At 41.3% G+C, this 19,521-nt stretch overlaps 1 protein-coding gene across 4 annotated transcripts in view; it reads right to left on the reverse strand.

The window, feature by feature from the left end:
* Window positions 1-4,490, reverse strand: part of raph1a (Ras association (RalGDS/AF-6) and pleckstrin homology domains 1a) — a 98,422-nt gene extending 93,932 nt beyond the window's left edge. For all 4 annotated transcript variants that reach the window (XM_049593492.1, XM_049593489.1, XM_049593490.1 and 1 more), the window contains exon 1: window positions 4,260-4,490. The gene's annotated coding sequence lies outside the window, so the exon portion shown is untranslated. The remainder of the gene's footprint in view (window positions 1-4,259) is intronic.
* Between the last annotated feature and the right edge of the window lie 15,031 nt (window positions 4,491-19,521).

Consider the following 19,521-nt stretch of genomic DNA (forward strand, 5'->3'; position numbering starts at 1 on the left):
CATTTAAAGGAGAATTTCATCAATTTAGTTTAAACCACCCTTAAATTTACAATGTAGTTCAGTGGGGATCTGTCGTAATATCAATGCATGAGTAGAACAAATTAAGTGTCTTAGCAGCACTAAAGGAATTAACCATCTACTTTCTGTCCTCATGTTTCCCTTTTAAAGTGACAGTGAGTTTGAAGCTTGTTCCAGTTTGCTTTGGACAAAGGGCAGGGAAACATGGTCACCGCCCACTTGGGATGGAGTTGGCAAAAGTTCCCACAAATGACCTTCAACTCTTTGAAACCTGTAGACACATCAGTTTTCTTATGCTGCATTCAGACGTCTTTTACAAGCATTTAAACCTTTGAAAGCTGAGCAAGTTTGTTTGGTTTCTTTTGAAAAGGTACTGAAAAGGCAACAAGCAACTTGGCAAGAAGTGTCAAACAAAAGTGAGAACTGCTATGTTTCCATGTGGCAGGGTTAATTCTGGGTATAAAATCTCAACACTTCTTTGGCACCAACCAGGGTCTGAAATTAACTCCTCACACCACCACTCTTTACGCCACTGTAACAGGCGAGTATGTTTCCTGTCTGCCACGAGGCTACTCTCACTAAAGATCTGAGTACTTCTTCCATCAGGTAAATCCCAGTGTTTGAAATCACACCACCAACACAGTGCAGGAGTGATTTAGGTACAACACTGTAATTGTCCATGAGCGGCCCAGCAGAGCTCTGACCTGAACCTGATCGAATATCTGTGGAGAGACTTGAAAATGGCTGAACGATGCCGGTGTCCGTCCAACCTGACAGAACTTCAGAGGATCAGCAGAGAATAATGGCGGAAAATCCCCAAATCCAGGTGTGCAGAGCTCGTGGAGTCAGACCCAAGAAAACTTCAGGCTGTGATCGCTGCCAAAGCTCCTTCAACAAAGTTATTGATTTCAGTTTTTCCTTTTCAAAAAGGTTGGCAAAAATTTCTATAATTCTGTTTTTGCTTTGTCATCATGGGGTACTGACGGTAGATTGATGAGGGGAAATGTATATTTCAGTGATTTCAGCGAAAGACTTCAACTCAAAATATGAAAACAGTGATGGAGTCTCCATACTTTCTAAATACACTGCAAATGTACAGTTACTCTTCCTCCTCACTGTAATGAAGAACACAGGCGTCAGAATGAGCTACGAAGCGCCATCACAGTCAGAAAGCTTTCTATTACGTCATCTGTATCGGCCGATATCAGCTTTAAAATGATCAACCAACATTCTTTTTCTTATTTAGCGCAAGGAATAAATCTTACAGTCACTGAACAATATTTCCTGTCTTCATCAGCTGGTGGGCCGTCATGATTAAGAGTATATATGTATAACATGATGTTAATTCCACTACAGAAGAGACTTGATGATGATCACTAAAATTAGGTGGGGAAATAAGTGGACACATCAGTATTGGTTATCGACCAAATAAGTTGTTATATATCAGCCAAACATCCAACATCCTGCATCTCTAGCTGTTTTCAGGCTTTTGATTGGCCAACATCTTCTTCGTCTTTGCGTGATTGGCCAACATGGCTTTAAGATGACATCACCGCTTGTTGGTTTGACGTGGCTCTTGACAGATCCTCTATTGTGTTTTCATGTTCTCACTTCAGCAGAGACTATTTTAAAACAGTGCTTGTGAGAACGCCAGGACTTTTTGTGAGAACGAAGGAAAACCCAACTTTCAAAAATACCTGTGTATGTATGTCACTACTGGTACTCAATACTGACCGACATAACCCAGTACCAAGTAGTATCAAAACTTCTCCAGTCAAATGATCGTGCGTTTGGACCTTTTTGTACCCAAACCTAGAATAAAATGACTACTTATATGGTTTTGCTTGAAGTAGGGTTGCAGCGATATACCAGTTTCAAGGTATACTGTGACATAAAAGTTGACAGTTATCATCCGTGTACATTTGTTAGCTACAAGACAAGACGGAGAGTCTCTCCTTGATTTGAGTTATTTTCTAAGAGGAGACTTTTTCCACAAACTTCCATGAACAAAATGTTTCAAGTTTCAATTATGGTAATAAAACATTTGTTCAACCAACAATATTCCTTCTGTTTTCATTCCTTTAAGGATCATTCTGACTGATGAGAAGATAAATTCTGTGATATCATGAAATTGTGATTTTTTTTCTCTAAGATGATTATCATACCATGGAAGTCTCATACCGTGGCAACCCTAATGTGGACAGAGATTTTTTTAAAAAAGTGCTTTTGTGGATGCCAGGACTTTCTTTGAGAACGACGGAAGAAAAACCCTAAGAAAAACACCTGTGTATGAGTGCACTAGGTAGGGCCGGCATCTGTACTCAACACTGACTGAAATAACCCAATACAAAGTAGTATCAAAACCTCTCCAAACGATCCTGCGTTTGAACCTATCTGTACCAGGACCTAGAACAAAGTGACTACTTGTTTAGTTTTGCTTGAAGTCAATCAGCTATCTTTACTTTTATGCAACGTGTGATTGACCCACTACGGCAGCAGCTACAGCTCCTACAGTCAGTGGTGAGATGAATTCAAGGGCAGCGTATCTGACACGAAATGGTTCAATGTATGGCATCATTTTATGCAACTGAATACTTCTATTCACTTTAAATGAAGTAGAAATAAAAGGTATTAGATAAAGTACTCCATTGGTGTAACTTTCGTGGTACTGGGATTTATTAAACAATACCCAGACCTGGCAATGGGCCTTTGACCTGAGGGATCTACAGCGGGTCATACTCCATGAAGCAGGTCTATAAATACACCTTCAGGGTCAGGGTTCATTAAACTGGAAGTCTATAATCACAGCTTTGGATAAGGAATTTTCATACACGGCCTTGTGCATGAGAAAACACTATCACATTGTAGAGAAGAAGGAAACTGCATTGACCACAGGGTGGCTGTGACTAAGGAGGTCCAGCGGGTCTTCCACTAATCAGAAGACTGGCGGTTTGATCCCCGGCTCCTGCACATGTTGAAGTTTCCTTGGTCACACCACAGAAGCTGCTCCTCTTTTTGGAACCACCGAAGAATTTCTAATCATTTCGCTTTCAGCCGTGCTTGGTGTTGCCGTGGTTAACAGTATGACATCAGTACGTCAACAAGTCCAAATATTGCGAGTATCACAATACCCGGTGTTATCGTGAACCAGATGATATGTCACAGTCCTACACCACAACCATCTTCATGTTACCGTTGACATAAACATGTTGAACAACTTGACACCAGAATGTTTCCATCTAAAGACCTTCACACAGATACATCAGATGCTACAGTGGCACAGAGCCTGATGTTCAGCGCGGCAGGTTGGTGACAGTATTTCTACCCTGATGTGACACAGACAGGTCCACCAGCAGGAGGACAGGACAGACAGGTTCACTATATGGAGTCAGACAGTGAGTGTGTGGCAGGAGGACCGGATGGTGAGACAGGTGGACCCGCAGACAGACAGTCAGACAGACAGACAGACAGACAGATAGACAGATGGCAGGCCTGCATGTCTGATGATGCTGAATTCCAAATGACTGGTAAATGGGACTGGAGGCGAACCCTGAGCAGGAGGCTTATTAGAGACAATCAGCCAGAGATGAGGTCATATTCATGTCTTCATATGCACCTGATACATGTGCATGTTCAAGTGTGGCAGGCAGCTGCGGGGGAACACGCCCCACGGCTGTGTAATGCTATATGAATGCCACGCCTTGCTGGTGTCAGCTCGGCACGCCGGGCCTCCGGAGCTGCAGCAGGAGAGGCGCTGTCAGCCGGCTGCTGCTCCCCGGCGGACCTGCGCATCCAGGCCGGGACTGTGCGCTCTGCAGGCCCTGCGGCGCTCCGCACAGCGCCGATAAAAACCGCACATGCACAACGAATAACGGCGCCTGCAGCACAGATCCGCTCCGTGTGTGCAGATACAGACAGTGCTGAATGCGTTTCACCGGCTGATGGGAATCAAAGCCTTTTTCTCTGTCACCCCTCCACCACCTCCACCACCTCCACCCCTTCTCCTTTCTCTGCAGACACATGCAGCCACTAACGGGATTAATTGGCTTTTATTCCAGCGGATGTTAATTAACGGATCCGCTGTCCGTTCGGTCCCAAAATAAAGGTCCAGGATGACGCATCTGAACCTGCTGATGAGTTTTATTCAGATCATAATTAATAAGCAGCAGACAGAGAGCAGACAGCAGGCTGAGTGTGGAGGGACAGAGATGCGGTTAGGTGAAGGGGAATGGGCTACTTACTGAGCGGATCCGGGGTGAATCCTGGGAGAAAAGCCGCAGCAGCTCCGGGGACACGGAGGAGAAGAGTCCGGTCAGAGACCCGCGGAGACACGGCCGAGGCTTCGGCGGGATTTGGCCCGGTTTAGTCCCGGTTTTCACCGACTCCCCTTTCCCAGATATCCCAGATTTCCCTGATTTCCCCTGCTGCCACTCTGAATCCCAACACCGCTAACACCAGCGTCAGGATACAGGCTGGAGACACGGCGACTTCCGGGACAGACTTTCACAATAAAGCCTCCTGACTGCGATCTGCAAAAATAAAAGATTAATTAAAATAACGTTTTTCTTACAAACGAAACAGTCACTCATTATCACTGTAAAGTATTTAAATAAAGCCCAAATTAAGTTTATTTTTTGACATTTATTTTTTTGTAGGTAGGTTACATTCTGATTTACTAAATTAAACTCTAAGGGACTGTTCTTTATTTAGGGTTAGGGTTTGTGATGTAATAATAATAATAATAATAATAATAATAATAATAATATTTGTCCTTCGGCCTCCCTGAGTGACTGGTGGATAATGCATGACCATAAATGAGTTATTATTCATTAATTACTTTATGTGTAACCACTTATCCTGTTGGGGGCGTGGGGGTGGAGCCTTTCCTGGACAGGTCACCCAACTATCACAGGGCTGACACATAGAGACAGACAACCATTCACACTCACATTCACACCTACGGACAATTTAGAGTCACCAATTAACCTGCACGTCTTTGGACTGTGGGAGGAAGCTGGAGCACCTGGAGGAAACCCACGCTGACACGGGGAGAACATGTCAGAGCACCTGGAGGAAACCCACGCTGACACGGGGAGAACATGTCAGAGCAATAATGAAGTTGTAAGAAAGAATCTTGTGTCATAAATGAAGCCTCCTAAATGGTTTTTTAATAAAGTGATTTTGATGTAATATCTCTTTCATTTCTGTCCAAGGAGCGACAGAAATGTGAAAATCCAACAATAATTTCTGTTTTTACAGTTTCTGGCTGATAAATGTAGACATTTTAAAACCTGCCTCCCAAACTCACAGGCAGGTTTGGAAGGCATGTTTTCTTTTAAAATCTGTAGTAAAATAAATACTAAACATAACCATTTAAATGTGTATGTCCCTCTCCTAAACCAAAATGCACCACCTGCTCCCCCCTCATAAATAAAGAACAGTCCCTAATGTTATTTTGTTCCTCTGCATCTCCTTTCTTTTTCATATCCCCAGGTTGGACACTTTCACTGTCACTGTCACTAAACACATTTCAACACATTCAACTCGTCAATATTTGTTTGTAATTTACTGATTTTATTGACTGATTAATTAGACGTATTAATGATTACACAGTTTTTCATGCTTCCCTTTTCTGTCCATTCTCTGACACAGTGTCACAGCCTCCATGTTGAAAACCTCTGACCTCTATTATCAGAATAAAATGATCAATACATGTATATTTTTAAATATTATTAAATACCAGATGTGTTGAACATTACACAAAGTCTAAGGAAGGCAAGAAGTCATCTGGAAATATCAGTTATAATTGTGCTGGTCTTTTATTGTGAAGCTGGTACTCTCTGACTTCCGGTAGTTGGGAGTTGTGACTTGACGCATCCTCAGCTCTCCACCGGATCCCAAAAACTCAGCGGGAGCGCGTATCCATGCCCTGCGCGTTCCCGGTGCCTCGTTTCCTGTCCTGCCCAACCTAGAATCAGCCTCAGCCAATCAGTTCTGATGACGTCATTCTATTCTATTCTATTCTATTCTATTCTATTACATTACGTTACATGACCTTACATTACATTGTATTCTATTCTATTACAGTATGGTAGAGTATGGTATTTGGTATATAAAAATGATAACAACAACAACAACAACAACAACAACAACAACAACAACAACAACAATATATTGTATTATTTATTATTATTATTATTATTATTATTATTGTTATCATAAGTAGTAGTAGAGATTATTGATAATAATGAATAATAATTTATGATTATGAATAATAAATGATAATTATAATACTATCTTATTACAATAATACAATTGTGAATCATTATAAATTAAATAATTATGTATTAATATATTTCATTATTATTATTATTATTATTATTATTATTATTATATTAACTACCATATTTATAAACATTTAAAAATGTTTTATTTATTATTTAGAAGCACGTTTTTATATTTGTAAGCTATTTCTTGTTCTTATGTTAAAAAATAAAATTCTCTCTTTCTCACATACACACACACACACACACACACACACACACACACACACACACACACACACACACACACACACACACACACACTTCTTAAATCAGCGCCTGTGCAGTTTTTTGTCTCTGCTTTTTAAACTAAAGTGTGCCCTCTGGTGGTCGGAGGCTGCCTGTGTTCACAGCAGTGTGATGACTCAGAATCAGAATCTGTAAATCAGAGGTGAGGACTTCAGTCTTGTGACTCGGACTCGAGTCAGCTTCAAGTCACATGTGGTGTGTTTCTGGGAGGGGAGGAGCTCACTTTGGTGAACGAGTTCAGGTACCCGGGGGTCATCCTGGACTCAACACTCTCATTTAAGAAACACATCAAATACAACCTGGCTGATTTCAGACAGATCTGGAATCCTCTAACTACCAGTGCAGCTTTGATGTTTTTACATTGTATGATCCTCTCACATATAGACTGCTGCTTAACGAGCTGGTCTCTGGCATGTACAACAGCACTTAAACCAATAGAATCTCTCTGCAAGAAAGCCCTAAAGACCCTTCTCCTTCCATATCTGCAAGACCCTCGAAAATCATAATTTTTTACGTTATAAGGGAATGCGCCACATGCTCTTCTTTTAAAGGACATCTTAAACAATGGCTCAAATCAAATCAAAAGTGTGACAACTAACTGGACTTGAGTCTACTTGAACATTATTTTCTATTGTTTTGTTTTATCCTGTCTGGGTCTGGTATCCTTCTGTTTGTATAATGAATTGTCTTGTGTTTGTTGTCTCCTCTATTTGTATTTTATCTATCTATGTGTCTGTCTGTCTGTCTGTCTGTCTGTCTATCTATCTGTTTATTTATTTATTTATTTATTTATTTATTTATTTATTAGGGACTACAGATGCAATTTAGCAGCTTTGCTACAGTCTGGCATGTTTACAGAGATGTATGATCAATGTTCATTAATGTGCACGACTTGGACGTTAACACCAACGACTCGTGACTTCACTCAGACTCGAGCCTTTTGACCTGAAAACACTTCCTCTGAGCCTGAAGATTAAACCATATGTTGTTAAAAAACCGTGACACAACTCAGTTAAATTCTAAAATTATTAGAGGATGAAGCGGTTAGAAGATGAATGAATGAATGATTGAATTCCTTAAAAATCATCACTTGTTTTCATGTTTTGCAGGATGAAACCTTGTAATTCTGTTGGTAGATTGTTGGTTCATTATTTTCATTTTTCAGTTCTGTGTAAAGATTTGTTGATTGTGATGATTAGTTACTCTATAGATCTCTGAAGTGTGCACAGTGTGACATTGTTTATTTGTCACTGTCTGTTATGAATGAATAATAAATGTAGAAAGTGAATGTGTAGCAGCTGTCAGGTGTGTATTAAGCTGACATACTCATTACTGTGAACACATGTTCTGTATGTACTGAGGCCTCGAGCTCAAGAAACCCTCTGGTGGTTGCAGAGAGAAACCTCCCAGCAGGGTGCACTTTGTACGTGTGAAAAGTTTTGGGGATGCCCCTGCGAAACGTCTGTTCACTGATCCGCAGAGTAACTGAAGCTGTCAGATAAATGCAGTGGAGTAAAAAGTTCAGTGTGTGCTTCCAACATGTAGTGTAGTAGGATATATACCCAGGTAAAGTACAAGTAACTCAAAAGTACTTGAGTAAATGTTTCCATCACTGGGACAAGATTCAGGACTTGTCGTTTTAATCTGAGCAGACGATGAAGAAATGTTTTACGTTGTATCCCACAGCAGAACAATGTGGCGCACAGCAGAGAGGAAGGAAGAGGAGGTGACACATGCTGCAGCTGTAAACCGCACACTAACTCCCCACTACTGTGTGCATGTGCCTTGCACTGAGTGGGTGTGGGCAATAGTCATTTTCACCCTAACCCCACAGGTGTTGACCTTTTTCGCTCTGAATTTCTATGAAAATAACTCAAATTTAAAACCTCAACCGCAGCTTTACATCGCCTGGAGGTTTCAGAACAAAGAGACTCAGACAAAAACATTTTTCCATCATTACATCATCATCACACACACAGACAGACAGACAGACGTTCATCTGGAGGTGCACTCGGTCGAGGCGGGACGTCCCCTGTTGGCTCACAATAGATATTTGACGGAATTAGGAATTAAAATTTTCCACCCAGTCCTTTAAAAACAAAAGACATTTTATCTGCACGATCTGTACCTTGTTCACCTCACCAGCCCACAGCACAGATCACTATCTCAGCCTGTCAGGTGATCTGTGGCTCAGGACCAGAGACACAGCGGCAGTTAAACCTTCGACTACTCAACTTATAAAACCTTCACCAGCAGGAAGAGAGTTCACCATCATATTATGGACTAAATTAAACCTACATCATCACAGTAACTACATACTGAAAATAAAAACGTACTGCGTCCCAGTCTGACCCAGTTTGGATCACATGTGGTGCCCAGTACTGCAGTGACACTTAACTCGCTTTGCCGGAGGCCACATTAACAGAATGGCAGGTGGCCAGTTGCAGAGGCCCCACACAGGTCGGGTTTGCACGGGGTGTTTCCAGGATTTGAGGACATTCGGGCCTCGTCCAGACCTCTGTGGGGGGCAGGGGATCCTCCTCCGACACTTTTTGATAAACTAGCTCTGTCTTGAGGCTTTTGTGCACCCTGGCACCTTATTTATATTTAAAGTGCAAAAGAACTGAATTGTGAATCAACTTATTTTCATGGTGAGTCCTGATACACAGGATCACAGCACTGGGACTTTTAACTCTGCGTGTATCACTCCACTTTACAGCTGTACTGAGCAGGAAATCATATTAACCATTATTAGCCGATGTTAATGTTTTTTTTCCTCTTACATTCCTTTTTTTTATCGTTCTTGGTTTTTAACTTGTAGCACCTTGACATCTTTTGATGAAAAGGGTATTATAAATAAAATGTATTATTTTATTATTATTGTTATTAATGGTCGTGGGAACAAACTTTGCACCGTAAAGAGGAACATATTTCCACCAATAGCATTTCAGTTAAATAATGAATGGTCAGAAAAGTACGAAGGAACGGAAAGAAGCCTGAATACTGTAAATCTCCAGGTGTCATCATGACATCAGAAGACGACGCAATGTACTGATTAAGTTGTTAACTCATCAACATAAGATAAGATAAGATACACCTTTATTGATCCCACAATTGAGAAATTCCAGTGTTACATCAGTCAAGAGGAAAGAGTCAAATTAAAGATTTCAATATTTAAAAAAACTTTAAAAACTAGGCATGCAGAAAAAAGTACAAAAAAATACAAGAAACAGCAATAAATAATAATAATAATGATAATAATGAGCAGTGGATAAGAAGTGAGCAATGGATTAAAGTGGACATATTTAGTGCAAAGTGAATATTGAATGTGCAAATAAACAACAACATGGGGGACAACAATGCTTATAGTGGTGTTTATAAAGTCAAACATCACACATATACCATAATAAAAAGCACTACATCAGTACAACACCGCCAACTGACGTCTATTTTCCTTCAACAACACACACACGTGGTCACGTCTAGGAAAATAGAACAGGGTTTGGCTTTACAGTCTTACAGGAAGTGAACACCGGCCTCCTGGGTGAAAGTCATTGGTTGGTTGACCCATCCACCACTCGTGCCACCTGCCTTACTCGGACTCTGACCCGCCGCATTTACTCCTGAGCCCCTGGGAGCCATTAAACAATAAGGGCGACCAACCATGTATCATGCCGACGTGAAAGGACAGCTTTTTACATTGGTGTCCGACGCAGAAAGTCACTGACCAAGCGCCAGATTTTGAGGACTTCAGAGTGAGACTGGGCTGAGTAACCACCTGTGTATGAACTAATATTTAGGTGATTATTTCTTCTGCATTCGGAAACACCAAATACAAAGACCCAAACCCATCACTGTAAACTTCAATTTGGCCACTCAACTTAAATTTTTTTTGGAAACAGCTTCCACTTACAACACAGTAACATTTTGAGTTCACCAGACATGAAAAAAATGTGTGCTGAACAACAGGTTGATGGCATGGTGTAAGCCACCCTGGGAGCAGGCAGAGCGGCTGCACTGAACATACCATGACACTTCTTAGAGGCTTATAATGGAATATGGTGTCAAAACAAAGGTTCAGCTGTACAGTGCTTATATAGACTTGTCCGAAGCAAATGACTATGTCCCAAGAGGAACACTGATTAACATCTTACAAAGTTTGGGGTGTGGCGTTACGATGTTTCCAGCTTTGATGTCAGTGTGCAGTGTAACAACAAGTTTCCAGGGCTCCACCACAATAACATCCTCCATCGGGGTGAGGCAAGGATCCCCCACATCCTGCTTCCTGTTTGTGATGTTTGTTGACATGCTTATGAGAAAGATTAAACAACAATATGGAGACGATGGATTTCTGAAATGGCTCCATGTTTTAAGCTGATGGATGACACAGTTATCATGGCAACATCAAGAGAAAGGCTAATTGAGAAATTTAAATTTTGGAGGGACACTGTATAAATATGGCGTGTTTGTTAATGAAGCAAAGTTTATGGCTATTTTGGGATCTGAGGAAGACAGCCGGCCTCTTCAGTGTGATTCTTTTATGATGAGGCATTGTGACAGTTATACATATCTTGGAGCTGTCTTCACTGTTGATGTAATGGTCGAACATCTGACCCTCACCCTCCACCTCCCCATCACCACCTAGTCTTTACGGAGTCATCGGCCTCATCCACCTCAGCACCCTCAGAGTCATCTTCCTCAGCACCCTCAGAGTCATCAGCCTCATCCGCCTCAGCACCCTCAGATTCAGCCTCATCCACCTCAGCACCCTCAGAGTCATCGGCCTCATCCGCCTCAGCACCCTCAGAGTCATCATCCTCATCTGCTTCAGCACTCTCAGAGTCATCAGCCTCATCCGCCTCAGCACCCTCAGAGTCATCGGCCTCATCTGCTTCAGCACTCTCAGAGTCATCAGCCTCATCCGCTTCAGCACTCTCAGAGTCATCAGCCTCATCCGCTTCAGCACCCTCACAGTCATCAGCCTCATCTGCCTCAGCACCCTCAGAGTCATCAGCCTCATCCGCCTCAGCACCCTCAGAGTCATCAGCCTCATCTGCCTCAGCTACCTCAGAGTCATCAGCCTCATCTGTCAGATCGCGCTCCGACACTCAGAATGAGTATTTCTGAACACGCCACTCTCATCATTTTCCTCCACTGTCTAAAACATGCTAATAGAATTTGCCAGCTAATGTCTGTGGAGAATCGTTTTGCGTCCAGCTAAGCCCCGCCCACTAAAATACATCATACTGTTTACTAACAGTAAAAGGGTCTATAGCTGTGTTTGTGTCATGTTTAGCTGGTTGTCTTGTTTTATCTGTTTTTAAAAGCACTGATGGAGGGCCACCTGTAACCTCATTATATTTAATATTTTATATATAATGACAATGAAGTTCTCTATTTTATTCTGTCTGAAGAACTTGTTAAAAGTAACACAGGACACAAACACAGATTCCAGCTGACAGTTTACTGTAATGATACACTTGAGTTTCAGTGCTGTAATTCTCTTTCCTCTAAAAGGTGGGTGATACTGTGGTCTGTAATCCCCATCACCAACTCTGTGTGGGTGTGACTGTCTTCAGGGTCCGACTGTATTTGTATGACTGTCATGCACATATGTACAACAGTTTTGGCATGTCTACATGTATATAGACGTGTGTATGTGTTTATGTGTGTGTGCATGTATTTGCAGGCTCATCTGTAAACATGTGTCTGTCTGTTTGTGTGCCTGCAAATGTGGTTACATCATATCTGGTATCGTTTCACAACCTCGCACAGGAAGTGATCCTATCTGATTGACATAGAGTCACACATTTCTCTTAAGGTTCAGCGTCTCTGTAATACTGAACTCAGATGCCATATGTGTGTTCACCGGCCTCTGCAGAGAGGGTGGCGGGCAGAGGAACAAAAGCCTCAGGTAACATTCAAGCACTAGTCAGTCGCAGCTGATCAGGAGGACAAGATGAAAGTGGGGCTCCTGTGGATGGTGATGGTGTGTTTAAGTGATGGAAAGGTTCCACAGTGCTCAGGTAAGAAGACGTGACATTGGTGCTTCAGGATTAAAGTTAAGCTCGACTCAATGACGTGATGAAACTGCTCAGACTTTCAGAATGACTTCGAGAGCTTTTATGTGCTTCGTCTGGAATCAGATGCGTACGTCAGGAAAAATGTAGTTTGGTCAAAATACATTGTAAAAGTATCTGATAATTTGGTAGCGCTTCCTGTGACGTCTGTACCTAGAATGAGTTGTAATCTGCTTTGATTGATTGATTGATTGATAGTTATAAGACTGATGAATATTCGTAATTCTTTCTGACAATAATCACAACACATTATATAAAACATTTTATAGTTTCAGTCAGTTTCTGTAATTTGAAGTTTCTTGAGAAAACATTTCATTCATGAAATGTAAATGTCCATTACTTGATCATTGTCCAAAAGTTTTGGCAAACTGGTAATATGGGTTAGGTCCCATTAAACAAATAAATTAATCTTATGGTGTTTTGTGTTTCTTTTTCGCTTTACTGAAAGAAAACAATGACCACTTATATTAACTTATAACCAGCTTGTAATTTATTACATCCACCTGTACCTCAGGAATTTCATTTCTTCACTTAAAGCACCCGCTGACCACTGGAAGCAACTTATTATCACATCATAATTAATTCATTTGTTTTCATTTAACCATTTTTACACCTGAGACATCACTGAGGGGCGACCCCGTATTTACAATGACATCCAGTCAGTTAAAGAAACAAAGAAAATACAAACAGAGAAAAGTCATCATTTAAAACTTCCTGAGCAGGTAAAGGTTAAACGAGGATAATTTAGATGCACAAATAAATACAGTTTATAGTTTACAGTTAAGTAAGAAGCTCTAAAGTTTTGTAATTAGGATACATAGTCTAATTAAAAAATAGATACTGGAAGCAGTTTCCACAGAGACCTGGAATAAGATCTGTTCACACAGTCACCACATCAAACACATGGAGAGAGTTCAGATGGAAATTTATCTTACGCTTCTTCAGAACGCCTCAAATAACGTGTAAATGTGATGCTTCTACGCCTGGTGCTGACTGGAGAGCGGGCAGAGAGGTGCTGGCTGATGGTGTCTGCACATTCTGGGCATGTCAGACACTTTAGACCTTTTGATTTGACCAGTTGAATAGATTGATGCTATTTTACAAAAACAGAAACCATGGTGGAGATGGGTTTGCCTTTTTTAAGGGAAATATATTGAAAATCGCACCATTTTTGATTTTTTAACCTGAGTTCATCTTTGAACACGTATTTCCAGGTGGCACTTGGGCCCCTCCAGCCACGGGCCCCAGTCCAACTGCACTGCCTGCACTGTGTATGTTTACACCCCTGCTGATAATTTCTGTGTTCATGTCAGCATAGACTGTTTCTCTTTGCATCGCAGTGCTTCATGAACTTTAGTGTCAGTAAGAGGATATAAATAACAAGAGCAGAACAAAGTTAAAGTGACAGTACTTGAAACTTTTGGGAGGATTATTTAACCCTTTGAAACCCGGAGTGACTTCACTTTTGTTGTGCTGCTTTCAGACGCCTGTCACAAGTATTTAAACCTTTGAACTCATAGGGACAAAGGCAATGAGCAACTTGGTAAGAAATGTCCCACAAACTGCAAAAAATAAATAGATTTAGAAAATTAAATAAAAAAAAAATAAACAGGGAAAAAAGGAAAAACTATATTTATGCTTATTACATCTTTAAATTATGTTACAGAATTATTCAGATTACACATATTTTTTCAAGTAATTTCCCTCTTTGTTTTTTGCTCTTTATTAAAACTAATTTTCTCATTTCTTACATTTTTTTTTGAGTCATTTCTGTTTTTGTGGCCAATTTCTCCACATTCCAGAAATAAAAATATAAATAGAACAAATGCCTGTCCCCTACATTATCGCTGACTTTATCCAGTATTGTCCTTTCGGGAAGTTTTCCATCTATCTGGGCTGCTTGTTTTCTTACTGGGCGAATAAACTGGGCTGAACTGGGTCGTCAATACAAAGTCAGACCACAGTCTGATCAATCTGCCTTCTCTCTCCTCCACTTGGTGTCATACAGATGAACAGGGTGCTGAGTTTAGTCGACTTGACTCACAATGAAAACAGCTCAGCTCATTACAGCCATGCTGTTTCTTGTCTGTCTGTCAGTTGGGCCGTCACGGGTCATCACGGTGTCGAAGCTCAGTAAGGTATCCATCTCCTGTCCGTCCGTCACTGCCAACATCTCAGAGCTTCAGTACCAGCTTGTCTTCAACGGCAGGAACATCAGCCAGATATATCTGGAAAAGGTAAGTCAGTGTGTGTGTGTGTGTGTGTGTGTGTGTGTGTGTGTGTGTGTGTGTGTGTGTCCACTAGTACGTATACTTCTGTGTGTATGAGCTGTTAGAGAGGTCTGTGGCCTGTGGGTGACAGTGGTTACCAGATTTTGTTTCACAGGGAAATAAAAGTAAGACACAGTGAGCTCGACTCAGTCAGACCTCGTAGAGTCGGTGCTGCATCCTTAATGTAGATAATAAAAAACTAAAAGGCAGCAACTCTAATTATTTTGAACCATTTCTTATATTGTTACACAGCGATTTCAGGCGAGGCACTCCTCCTCAGGCTGTGTGTGACATTAAGGGTCGCCAGATTATTTTTAGCATCAAACACTTAATGTCTGGTTGATTTTATATGCACCAACGTATGTGTGTTGTTTCTGCATCAATTTATGGTGTAAATGTCTTCAGTTTTGTTAGGGATGTGCCCCGACCTATGTGTGCAGCCAACATGTTCTCATTCCACGTTGTCACACATCGCCACTTTGTCAGTGGCCTTTCACGTTGATATATTATCAGCGTCCTTTGGCGTCTGTTGTTGGTGTTCCACTACCAATGCCAGGATGTCGACTAAAGTAGGTTGTTAGGTGTAAAAAAAAAAAAAAAAACAAACAAAAAAACATGATGGCCTGCCTCTATATTCACACAGGAAGTGAACACTGGCCAGGGAAAGTCCGGGGTTCTTTGGATCCATGCACCGCCCCTCCCACCCACCCTACAGGGGCTTTCCAGCTCCTTATATTGCATCATTACCTAACGTTTAACTTGACGCTGTCCAGCGGCATATCATGCTGCCACCATAAGGGCCGTCCGGCTGTGTTATGAACTGATGTCACGTGGCGGCGTATCATACCGCTGCCAAAGCTGGCTGATGCGTCTGACGCTGAAATCACTGACAAATCCGCAGAATTTGATTATTACAGAGTGAAAACGGGCCGATGTGGCAGCACTAAAAAGTGAAATAATCTTTACTTTTCTATTCCCATGAACAAATGACATCAGAAAACTATTTAGATGCATCTATTGGCTCATTCACAGGGGAACGCCACCTAAATCAAGAATTCCAAAAAGTTATTTTTAGAGTCAGGGAGACTGACATTCTGTGGCTTCACAAAATCAGTTTTAACAATCCAAAGAGATCTATTCTGTTGCAGTGTTCTCTGACACAGAAAATGTCCCCACATACTCAGAACGTCTCCCTGGGTTTAATATTTCTGGACCACAGGAATGATGTACTGTAGGTGGATTTTCCCTTTAAGTTTAGTTTGTCTTCTTCAAAGGATTGTTCGAGTCAGTTTTTTTCCTCTACTGAGCTCTGCTTATGAGAAGAGCAGAGTCCTGCCACATTAGGAGGCCACAGCATCTCACCTCTGCTCCTGCAAGTGTGGGTTTGTGTACAGAGAAACCTCAGACACATAGATCACGTGAACACAGGTAGTCCGTCACAGCTGCACTGAGCCTTGCAGGCTATGGATGATGCATTCAGTGACACGCCAGCAGACGGCAGCACAATCTGGATTTTAAACCACGGCGTAGCTACTCTTTAAAGAGTAGCTCTACAGTAAAGGGTTAAAACATGGCTGCTGTGGTCTTTATGATGACAGGTAGACATGTCTTTAACCTCTGACTGCAACATCACAGCTGGGTGAGTTTAGCTGTGACCGAGGCTCCAGCTGGCAGTGCAGGATTATTGGACTTGGAGCAAACCTTGTTTTCGCCGACCTCCAGTGTTTGAAGTTTACTTACACTTTGACATTATCAGTTACTTGTTACAGGATAACAGACTAACATGGGACATCTCTGACCGCATCATTTCATCGACAGTAAATTACACACAACTTCAGCAAAGTGAGAGAAAGGCAGCAGTTTAGCAGCAGCAGCAGAAATCTGAAACAAAACTATGATTACTGTCTGTTTCAGTCGCTCCTGCTCACCCAGCTCATCATGCCAGGATTTCTTCAGTGTTTCTCCTGCAAAGTTTTTGTAGGATTCCTTATTAATGTTGTCTCTGCTACTGTACATGAATAAGAGTATTTCAGAGCTGAGAGAGCCAGGGCAGATGTTCTTTTATTGCAACTGAACTACACATTGTACTTTTTAATGTGTATGACAATAAACTAAACGTAAACTGCAGCCTGTTCTCATTCCCAGGGCATCCAATACGGCAGCTCGCAGGGGACAACAAATCATTAATTTATAAGAAACAAAACACAACCTATATGGTCAAATCACATATGGCTCAAGCCCAAGCTTTGATCATATGTTCAAATGAAGCAGAGTTTTGGCCCTGAACCCTACGTTACTTCCTTTCTAACCAGAAGGTCACTGTGTGCTCAGCTGAGAGCTGGTATCCTACCCCTCGCTATTGAAGTGGGGCGGTTCACTGCGGTACCTGCAGACAATAGGATATGTAATGTCTGTGATCTAAAAGAGGCTGAAAATGAATTTCACTTTGTTTTATTGTTCACAGTATGAGGACTTAAGGGTTCCCCTGTTTGATGAAATGCAAAAACAAAAAGCTGATTTATTTTGGGTGGATGATGGTCAGAAGTTGGAGTGGTTATTTAAGACTGAGGTTTTTAAGGCTGCTAATTTCATTTTCGAAGCCTGGAATAGAAGGCAATCCTTGCTCTATGAGTGAGATATATGAGTGGATTAGATTAGGGTTCACTGTCCTAATCACGAGGACTGTTGTGTTTACGTTCTACTATTGTACATCTGTATTATTGTACATCTGTTTTGTATCTTGGTTGTTTCCTAATTGTATGTTTGATCATTGTTTCTGGTTTTGAGATAAAGTGTCTTATAAGCCCATAAGGGCTGGGCTTCTTTGAAGCATGACACTTACATAAAGAAATCAAATCAAATCAGATATTGGATTTTTTGCCGATATCTGATATGCTGATATGTAACAACTCATTTGGCCGATAACTGATGCCGATATATCCACTTGTTTCCCCACCTAATGTCAGTGATCATCATCAAGTCTCTTCTGTAGTGGATTAACATCATATTATACACACAGACTCTGATGGTGACGGCCCACCAGCAGATGGAGACATGAAATACTGTTCAGTGTCTGTGATATTCAGTCATCGTGCTAAATAAGAAAAAACATGTTGGCTGATTCTGATGACGTGACGATGTTATGGTGCATCCCCAATTTGTACTGTTTGTGATAAGTTAACATATAAAATGATGGAACTAATTTCCCAAGGTTTTCCTCCCCAGTGTTTCTGTGTACAGAAATCAAAAATTTAGTTCAGTTTCGGTTGATATGTTGTGTTGGTCGTCTCTCAGGCTGCAACATGCACGGACATATTTTGCTGCATCTGTGGCGCAGACACTATTTTCTCTGAGTAGATGTTGCATTTCAGTCTGGTCAGAGAGTGAATCAAACTCTTGGAGTTTACACTTAAGTTTAGTTTGGTGTCTTCATATGGTGTTTCAGTGTAGCAGGAAATGTTGCTCTGTGTCTGTCCGTCTCTGTGTCCAGCCTGTGATCACTGAGTCAGCATCTTTCTCAGTTTCTGATCAGTCACGGCTGTCACATAGTTGGCCATCATGTTCTGTTTGTTCAGGGTCAAACAGCACTGAAGTTTGTTTTGAGTTTGTCTTTTCTGTTCTGCTGCAGTCTGACTCTGCAGAGAGTTTGTTCTCCAGTCAGTTTGAAGTCACAGCCAACAGCAGTGGAGAGTACGTCTGCAAGAGGACAGTGGTTTATCCTCCACCATGCACAGAGGACTGTCACACCACTGAGGTCATAGTGGCAGGTAGACCAAAAACACAAATACACACTGAATTATGTCACACTGGATACACAGTATGAAACACACTGAACGAAGCTGTGTTCTGATCAATTCACAGAAAAACAGTCTTTGCCAATAATCAATGACACCGTCCCTGGAACCAATCAGAGCTGTCCAGTCAGGACTCCGTTCATCCCAGAGGTGGTGACGTGGGTGGCATGTGGAGGTTTATTCATCTACAGCCTGTCTATTACCTGCGTTACTATTGCTTTATGGGTAAATCAGAAAACATGGAGTGACTTCACTCAGTGTTCTTTACTGCACAGATTTTGAAAAGTATTGTTAAGTTAAATTGAAACTCTTGTCTTGTCTCTGTGTTGTATCCTGCAGGTGAAGATGAAGAGAAATGAAGAGGATTCAAATGTGTATGTCAACACCAAACCTGGAGAGGCCAGGAAACCCTACAAAGCCTGAGCGCAGCCTGTGGCAGCGATGAAGAAATATTACAGCTGATAAAGCTCTGAAAGTTGTCTCACACTCTCAGTGTAAATGGCAGGACTGTAGTTTATGTACAGAGTCTGGTAGAAGAGTCAGTAAGGGAGCTGCTTATGATGTGAATGATTTAATTAAATTAAACTTTTATCTTATTTAAACTGAAAAATGTTATCAAACTACATCTATTAGCAATAGCGTTTGTGCAGCAGATAGTGGTGTGTTGCACTGAGCAGATAAGCTGACGTACAAAACATGCAAAAAACTGAAACCTGATTTTTTCAAAATACTTAGAATAATAATCATAATCCAGAGACACACATGTAACAGCAATACATTTGCAAAT

The sequence above is a fragment of the Epinephelus fuscoguttatus genome, linkage group LG13 (genome assembly GCF_011397635.1).
Source record: "Epinephelus fuscoguttatus linkage group LG13, E.fuscoguttatus.final_Chr_v1".
NCBI classification, from domain to species: Eukaryota; Metazoa; Chordata; class Actinopteri; order Perciformes; family Serranidae; genus Epinephelus; species Epinephelus fuscoguttatus.